Source organism: Lathyrus oleraceus, chromosome 5 (genome assembly GCF_024323335.1).
Source record: "Lathyrus oleraceus cultivar Zhongwan6 chromosome 5, CAAS_Psat_ZW6_1.0, whole genome shotgun sequence".
In the NCBI taxonomy this organism is placed as follows: Eukaryota; Viridiplantae; Streptophyta; class Magnoliopsida; order Fabales; family Fabaceae; genus Lathyrus; species Lathyrus oleraceus.
The window spans coordinates 385,605,386-385,614,497 of NC_066583.1; the positions used below are offsets into that span (position 1 = coordinate 385,605,386).

General features: G+C 32.8%; 1 long non-coding RNA gene across 1 annotated transcript; it reads left to right on the forward strand.

The window, feature by feature from the left end:
- The first annotated feature begins 490 nt into the window (after positions 1–490).
- Positions 491–2,477, forward strand: LOC127084970 (uncharacterized). Its single transcript, XR_007788858.1, has 2 exons — positions 491–935; positions 2,238–2,477. It is a non-coding gene; the product is annotated as an uncharacterized LOC127084970 (long non-coding RNA).
- Positions 2,478–9,112: the final 6,635 nt, after the last annotated feature.

Genomic DNA, 9,112 nt, shown 5'->3' on the forward strand with positions numbered 1-9,112 from the left:
CACAATTAAAAAATTAATATCCAGTTAAAGCTAAACAACCTAATCATCTAATCAACTAATTATATTCTAATAATATTAAAAATCCAAATATCATTTAAATTCTAAAAATTATTAATCAAGTTCTAAAAACCTAACTAATCTAATTAAACTCTAAAACCTAAATATCTACAATTTTAATTAGCCTAGAATTCTAATTCTACAATCTAATTATTTCTAAAAATCTAAATCCCTAATTAACCTCTAATATAATCTTAATTAGTCACAATATTCTAATTAACCTAATTAGAATCCTAATTAATCTCTAATCCTATTCTAATCAATAAAAATATCTCTAATTAACCTCCTAAAGAGAAGATTAAATGGCATAATTAAGAAAGGGCCAGGGGTGCTGAAATGGAAGTCAGGGTGAGAAAAGGAAAAGTCCATCGGGCCTGGGACTCTAAAGCCCAACAACCCAAGGGAAATAGGATCTTAGCTCGGACAAAGGATGCAATGAGTCAGGCCCAAACCCAACCATGGCGGCCAATAAGCAAATATCCTGCTGAAATAACATGCCTAAGCCAAACGCATAAGCTGAAACGCTTATCAGTAAGCAGCACAAAACGCTCATGAATGTCGAACATCGCGTTCTTCATCCTTGCTCGTATCCAGTCCAATCACCAGCATCATCGTGTTTCAGATTCTTCTGCTCGCGTCAATCGTTGTCGTGCTTCAGCAACCACCGTGGAGCATTGCGTTTTCATAATTGTTTAAAGCTCCAAATCCGATCGCAGCGAGCCACACGAAGAAAAGCGCCCTAATCATCAACTCATATTCCGAATTCTCCATCACCAGCTCCGTTCAGAATCGCAACCATACACACGCAAAAAACGAAAAAACGACGTCAAGAAAAGTGGATCCAGGGCGTACCGGATGGATGCTTCGATGGTAAATAAGTACGAAAACTCTTCTTCTTCTTCCTATGCCTCGATTTGTTCTTGCTTCTTCTTCCTTTTCGGCTTCTATGTTGACGCGGTTCTAGAGAGTTGGGAGAGTAAATCAAAGAGTGAAGAGTGATTGAGTGTGTGATGAGTTAAGAGGGGATGAGTGATTCATATCATTGAGTGAAGAATTCTTCTATTGTGACTTTCGCTTGCTCCTCTGAGATTTATGCATTTTCTCCTTTGTGCTTGAAGCAATGGATTTATATATAGAGCCTGTTAGAAATGAAACTCAAATTCATGTTGAAATTCCATGGTTAGTTAGATATGTAGGATTTCTGTTATGAAATTCATTCTAAATGTACATGAAATTTACCAAAACTCCATTTTTGAAATGTGTAAGTTGGATAGAAATGAAAAGTTCTGTTAGCACAAGTTCAGTTTTAGTTAATCATTTTTTGTGGTTGTGATTCTCTGTGTGCTAAGCTAGGTTAATTACAATGGAGCTTTATTTGTGTTATGTTGAACGAAACCCTATAGGTTGTATTTGTTCTATTTTTTCAGCTATGCGCATGCTTGGAAATGTTAATCGAGTTGTTAGAAAACATGTGCCTGCATTTGGAATGTGAATTGTGGAACCATTTTTTTTCAAGTTCTAATAATAGCAAGGGTTATATTTTCATTCTGTTAGAAAATTACAGGTTGTATGTTTTTTGGTTTTTATGTTGTACACAATGAGCTGCTTGGCAAGTTATTAGGGTGCGCATGAATGGAAATGTGTTAGGGACTTAGGAGTGTAGAATGTTATATGGGATTATACATGGAATGGTTGATTGCTCACTTTGATTTGCTTGTATCATGTGCATTTGAATTGTGTAAGGATTGGAAAGTTTGCATTATGGTGGAGTTGTTTGATTCAAATATTTAGAGAAGGTTGATTGTGTATTGAATGGAGAATTATGAATTGTATTAAATATTGATATGAAACGTTTGTTTGAAGGGTGATATGCCTTCAAAATTTGGGTTAATGCATTTGTGTTAGTTGTGAAAATTATGGCTATGCTAATATTAGTGAATTGGTTATCATGTTAGAAACCAAATGCTTATGGATACGTGCTCAAAGGTTGTTTTTGGATTTGATTCAATGCTTGTTTAGTGGTATTAATGACAATATGTATTGGTATGAATGATTGGGCTACTAGGTTATGGCTTGTTACTTAGGATCTTTGGTTTGAAATGGTGATGGTTTTAATGCTTGGTCTTGGTGGCTTGAATGTATATTCAATAGAATTCATGGCTCACTCATGACTTTTGTAGGTAATCAAGCAAGGCATAATCCAAGCTAGTGGAAATCAATTATGGTGAAGATGATGGATGAAGAAAGATGAAGATGATGGATAGGGTTTTAGTAATCGAAGTAATATTGACTTTGGTCAACAATTGACCAAAAAGTCAACTCTTACCAAAACTCCATTTTTGTAAATGTTTGTATTTATGGACAATGTAACTTGTGATTTGGATGAAATGTAATAAATAGTGAAAAGTTTATTTATATAATTAGTGCTTTATTTTCAAAAACAAGAATTTCCCACCAAAATCAAATTTTAATTCACTTAAATCAAAAGAAACGAATGTACCATGCAAATGAAAGAGTACATCAATGATCCAAGTCAAGGCACTATGCACCTCATAAAACTAAATAACCAAGAATCATGAATGAAAACCATGCACCATGGATTAGTGAATGCATTACAAGAAAGAGAAACATGGACCATGAATGAAACTATCATCAACCACTATTGATGACTAGGGTTTAAGTCCAAAAGATAAGTCATGTGAATAAGGACGATCAAAGAAGCATCAAGGCTTCATAAGCACACTCAAACCAATGCTCCCTAAAACTAGGGTTTCAAAGTCAATATGTTGGTTCTATGTATTGGCATCAATTTTGGTATAATTTAGTGTTATCACAAGATGTCACGCTTGTAGTCTTGACATGTGATATCAGCTTTCTGCAGGTTGTTTAATATGGTTGTGCAGAATTTATTCAAGATGTCAGACTCGATGTTAAGACATGTGCATACGGAACATTCAGTCCGAATCTTATGTGTTTTAATGTTGCGCTTTTCATGCAAGTCTTTATGTGCTTATGTGGAGATTGCATGCGTTATTCAAGGAGTAATTCTATTTAAAGCCAAATATTCTGCTTCCCAAAGAGGAATGATTTGTTACTAATTCCTAGGGAATACGCGTTAAATAGGATTAGGGTTTCATGTTGCCCAGGCCCATTCAAAAAGCTTTTATTTAAAGACCATGTAAGCCCTGTGTGATTGTATAGAAAATACGAACGTTGAAGTGAGTGAGTATTAGGGTTTTAGCCTAATGTACGTTTGTGAATTGTGAGTCATTCATTCATCTTGTTGATGTGTGAATTGGACTGAGTTTTGAGTTGTAATTTGTCAACTCTAAGCTTTGAAGTACGAGTGTATTTGTCTAATTCATTGAAGCTTTTAAGCAAGATCAAGTGTGTGTCCTTGAAGTGTGTCTTTTTTCTTTGTGGTAGTTGTTCTAATATCATTGTTGTGATTGAGGGGGAGTGAGTAGGGTCTCATATCTAAGAGTTCTTAGATAGAAGTCACACGGGTAGAGATTAGGTGAAAAGACTGTAACTTGAAGTTGTTTACTGAGAGTCTTTGAACTAATTCTGTTTAGTGGATTTCCTTCCTGGCTTGGTAGCCCCCAGACGTAGGTGTGTTTGCACCGAACTGGGTTAACAATTGTCTGTATCGTTTTTCAATTGTTTAATGATTTTTATTATGTTTATATTTCATCTGTTGTTCAGATATTAGTGTCGTGACATTACCTTCGACATCTCATATATGATACCAAAATTTCACAATAGATAAGCCCTATTTTTCCAAAATAGTCAAGCACACATCATTAAGTAAATCATTGGATCACAAATGTCAAGGCATATGGACAAGGATGATCAGACAAGCAATCAAAGACCCATCAATGACATGAACCAGTAAAAAATATGTTTGCAAGCCACATGTTCCAAGTTAAACAAACCAAGATGAAATTAGGGTTTCATGACCTCCTAACGCAAAAATAAACACCCAAAGCCAAGAACTAGGGTTTATGCAATGCAATTCCATACCAAGGCCTTGAGCTTTAAGGTTTATAACTTTGGTCTAGATGAATACAAGATCATGAACCCTGAGGCTTGATTCTCAAACAAAAACCTAGCTTTTATTATCCACACACTTTGAATCTGTGATGCTTATTAGGAAGTGTTAACATGAGTGAATGATGCATATGAATGAGGCTTGAATGAGTACATGTGAATCTCAAGTCATATGTTGGATAACAATGAAAAGGGGGGAGAGGGAAAATTTTGGGGTACAACATCAATATTGTCAGTAAATGTCGAAAGGTTAGTATGTAGGCTTTCCATAATTGATGTTGGCATATTGTCGTGACACAAAAAAATACCTGAGCGTAAGGAACGCTTGAAATATAAACAAAACAGAGTCGTCACCGAACTTTATTTATTCTCAAAGAGGGAAAGGGAAAATATTGATAAAACCCGCGAAAAATAAAAAGAAATGGTCATCGGACCAAATCGGGTTCGGGAGTCGGTTATACAAGAGTAAGGTATTAGTGCCCCCTCACATTCGTTGTGCTCAACGAGACCCATTTAGTTAATTTCGTGCAAGAGTGTTAGCATGATATTAGTTTGCGATCTTCTAATTATTGAGTGAGAAACGTGAAAGAAAGAAAGGAAATACTTAGGTTTTTTAACATTAATGTGCCTGACAAGATCTCACAATCATGCTTCTACGTATCTTCAGATGTTATGAAGAACTCAAGGTATACGTAGTTTTGTCCAAAGAGAACTACTCGATGGATTAATTTTAAAGAGAGTGATACTTGGATCACATTTGAGCGATTAAACCTTTACCTGCTGCTAGCTCTTGGAGGTTGAAGTCTTTATTTATTTCGCGTCGAAATGGATGTAGCGTACTCTTTTTTGAAAATGTTTTTGGGGCCACACAAGGGCGAAAAACAAGTTTGATGAGTTTGAGTAGATTTTAAGCGAAGACAGACATCCAAGCAGGGAGTTGTACTACAGTACTCAAATGCCCGAAAAGGAATAGGCCTAAGCTCAATCACTCTCTTTTCATCCAAAAATTTGTTATGAAAATGTGTGGCAAATTAGGTCAAAGTTCATTAACGGGACACGATTATTCAGACAAGGAGCTCTACTTTAGTGTCTAAATTATCAAAAAAGAGAAAGTCGACATCCAATCAATATTTTTCTTCTATAAGAGATATGACCCAATTCTGGTAATTATTGTATTTTAATATGGAAGACAAATGTTCGAACATGGAGCTCTACAGTAGTATCCTAACATTCGAAAAAAGAGAAAGTCTAAATCTAATCATTTCTTCCATTTTTATTGTGAAAAGCTTTTAAAAACAGGGGGATGACTTAACGTTGGATCAAGTGTCAGAAATTTACTTATGAAAATAGTTTGGATGTGGCAGGCTACTGCTCAACTTTGCAATCAATTTGGATTTGATTTTGGAAAAAGACTTGACGTTGGATCCAGTGTTTGTTTTTTCGTTCTTTTTCTAAAAAGGTTGATTTTAATATTTTGTTAACAATCAACTAATACAGTAAAGTAACTGAAAATGGTGAATTTATTACATATTTTCGGGAATGAGGATACAATTTATCGAACGGGGATACAACACAATAATTAAATGATACAAACTTTGAAAGACATTTGAAGAAATAAAAGAATCTCGTTGTAAGAAGGACCAAGAGAAAGCCAAATGACTCAAAATAAAAATAAAAAATTAAACTAAAAGAATTTTAGCGCTATGTTAAGCAATCGTAAAGCGATTCATGTAGGAATCACCTTATTTGAAACCGGTCAACAAGACTTTATGCGTGTAAGAAATTTCTGAAGTTAAATTGAATTTTTAACTTCGAAATTTTTACGCATCCGTGAAAACCTGATTTTAAGCGGAAAAAAGAAGCAAAAATTAAACTAAAAGAATTTAGCGCTATGTTAAACAATCGTAAAGCGAATCATGTAGAAATCACCCTGTCTGAGGCTGGTCAACAAGACTTTATGCATGTAAGCAATTTCTGAAGTTAAATTGAATTTTTAACTACGAAATTGCTACGCATCTATAAAAAATTGATTTAACAATTAAATTGAATTTTTTCTTTAACAAATGGTTTTTTATTATAAAATAAAAAATTTAGTTAATAACCAAATATGACAATAATAATAAACAAATAACAATAATTATAATAATAACAATAATGATAAAAGAAAAATAAATAAGAATAATAACAGTAATAATATTTATCAATAATAACAAAAATAATCCTAATGACAAAAATAATTAGTAATAATAAATAAAAACAATGATAATAAATAAAAATAATAATAATAATAATAAAGAATAATAATAATTAATAATAATAACTAATAAATAACAAAATAATTATAATGACAATAGTGAATTAATAATAAAAAATAAAAGAACAAATAATAATGAATAATAAAATCAACAATAATAATAATAACAATAATAATAATAATAATAATAATAATAATAATAATAATAATAACAAAATATGATAATGATAATAGTAATAAAGTAATAAATGATGATAATAATAATCATAATCATAATCATAATCATAATAATAATAATAATAATAATAATATTTCAACCTAAAGTTAAATAAAATAAAAAGGGAAATAAAATAAAATAAATAATAATTTTAAAAAAAAGAAAAAAAAGGTCGGTTTGGTTGCAATAGGGGGATAAGAAGTTCTGGTTTTCTTTTGATCTCTTTTCCATACTACTTCTAACACGTGGCAAGGACTTTTTTTTTAAAAGAAAAATTATTTCCTCTTCTCCCTCCTCGGGCTCGTGCTACTCTCCCCCACTGTAACAACAAACACACATTTTTTAAACAAAAGAAAAGAACTTCTTCCCCTCATCTCTCACGTGTACACCACACCATGAACAATAACAAAACTTTCAAATCAAATAAAAACTCTTATTCTCTGTCATGCGTTAAGCACATCAAAGCAAAGAAACTCAAATCTTCTCATGTGGTAACAATAAGAAAACAAAGATCATATACATTGTCATTTCTCTCAAATTTGCAACCATATTAAAACAAAACAATAAAAAAAACAAAAATCACATGAAATCAACATAAGAAAAAATATATTAAGAACTATCGACAAGAGATGACATCGAAAAACGTTGAGAGGAGGAAAATACGCAGAGGTTACCGTTGTGAAGGTGACGAGCGATTGATTTGTATGTTGTTAAGTGGGTAGCGAATGCTGGCGTCACGATGGTGTCATGGTGGAAATGAATGTTTTTCACTGTTAGTGAGGTCTCGAGGGAAGGTGGAAGATGCAGTGAAGCTTTATTGTTGATTGATGAAGTTGTTCCGATGAAGGGAGGTAGTAACACAAAGTGAAAGGTGAGTTGAGTTTGGAGGTTTCATGGTGAAGGTCGTAGAAGAATGATGTGAAGTGAGAGGTTGTGGTGGTATGGTGAAAATGGAAGTGAGGGAGAGGGAGAGGTTGGCTGTCAGCGAGATGAAAAAATGGAGGGAGTTGTGTTTTGTGATGTGAGTTATGTCAATAAATATGGTGGAGAGTTGATGTGGTGGTTGTGAGTTAATGGAAATGGATGAAAAATTGTTATGAAATAGATGAGGGAGGGAGCTCGATGGTGTGTGTGATGATGGAAGTGGTGAAGATGGTGGAGGTGGAGGGAGTGTTGGGGTAGTAAGGAAGAAGAGAAAAAATGAAAACTTAGAGAGAAAAGTTGAGAGTTTTTTTTGTTTCATCATGTTAGAAAAAACATGATATATGAGTCTGTATGTGAAAGAAGAAAAAAATTCATTTACGTCTCCCTTTTTAATTGGCTGCATGGTCTTCTTTGGATGGAGCGAAAAAATGAGATATATTGTTCTAAGATTGTGTTTGGATCTAATGGTTTTGTAGAAAAATGTTTTTTTCTTCAACCCATGACGTGGCCCTTTTTGAATGGAGGAAAAGATATATTTCTTGATTTTCTTTCTTAATTTAAAAAAAAAAACTTAAAAACTAACAATTTGATAATTAAAAATAAAAATAACAGGATAGAATAAAATCGAAATAAAACGTACAAAATTATATTTAATTCCAACGATTATTTTGGTAAAAAATAAAAATAATCGAATAAAAATAGGGGGAAAATGCTCAAAAAAATAAACCGACTGCACCAAAATTATCAACACGAAATAAAGTTTTCAGAAACATACAGGTTTCGATCAAACTTTGAAATAAAAAGTGATTGATTAAAAGGCTCAGACTGATTAAAATGCGACCGAAAAAGTAATCGAAAAATTAAAACGAACATGTCAGGATAAATTACGTGAACCGTAAATTAATAAAATCGACGTCTGAAAGCTCAATTTTGAAAAATTTTGCCAGCTAATTCGTCATACAATTGAGAAATGATTTGACTAGTCTGTCTGTAGATCCGAAATATTATTCTGAGTTAAATTTTAAGTGTTTGTGCGGAACAAAATGCATGTTGTGACAAGTATAAAATGCAAACATTTGGTGAATGCACTAAGTTGTTGACTGAATAATCGTGAAAAGACAATCAGATGCAAATAAATCTCTCTTGGACCATTCACTTTTGATTCTCAGTCAGACTTAACCCTATAAAGATTCAGATGATGATAATACTCTTGATTGTCACCCTCTGAACCTCTATAAACACGATGAAATAGAAATAAATGATGCATTGAGAATGAGAAATCAAGTCTTTGACTTCTTTATCATACGATTTAAGTAAATGCTTTCAAGATCAGATTAAATGCCATAACTCCTAACTTTTTCTCTAAACCCTGATGAATTCTTTTAATTGATAAAATGCACAACAAAATGGATCGATTTATGCTATGTTAATGCGAGTGAAAACTAAGGGTAAAATTTAGGGTATGACAGCTACCCCTATTTAAACATCTTTAACGGAAGGTTATGAAGAGCTCTTGTCTTCAAATCATCATGGTGAAAGATAGTTAAAATATAAAAAAAAACCCAAGTTTTGCCCTCTTATGCAAAAGAAATATATATTTGTGATTACGA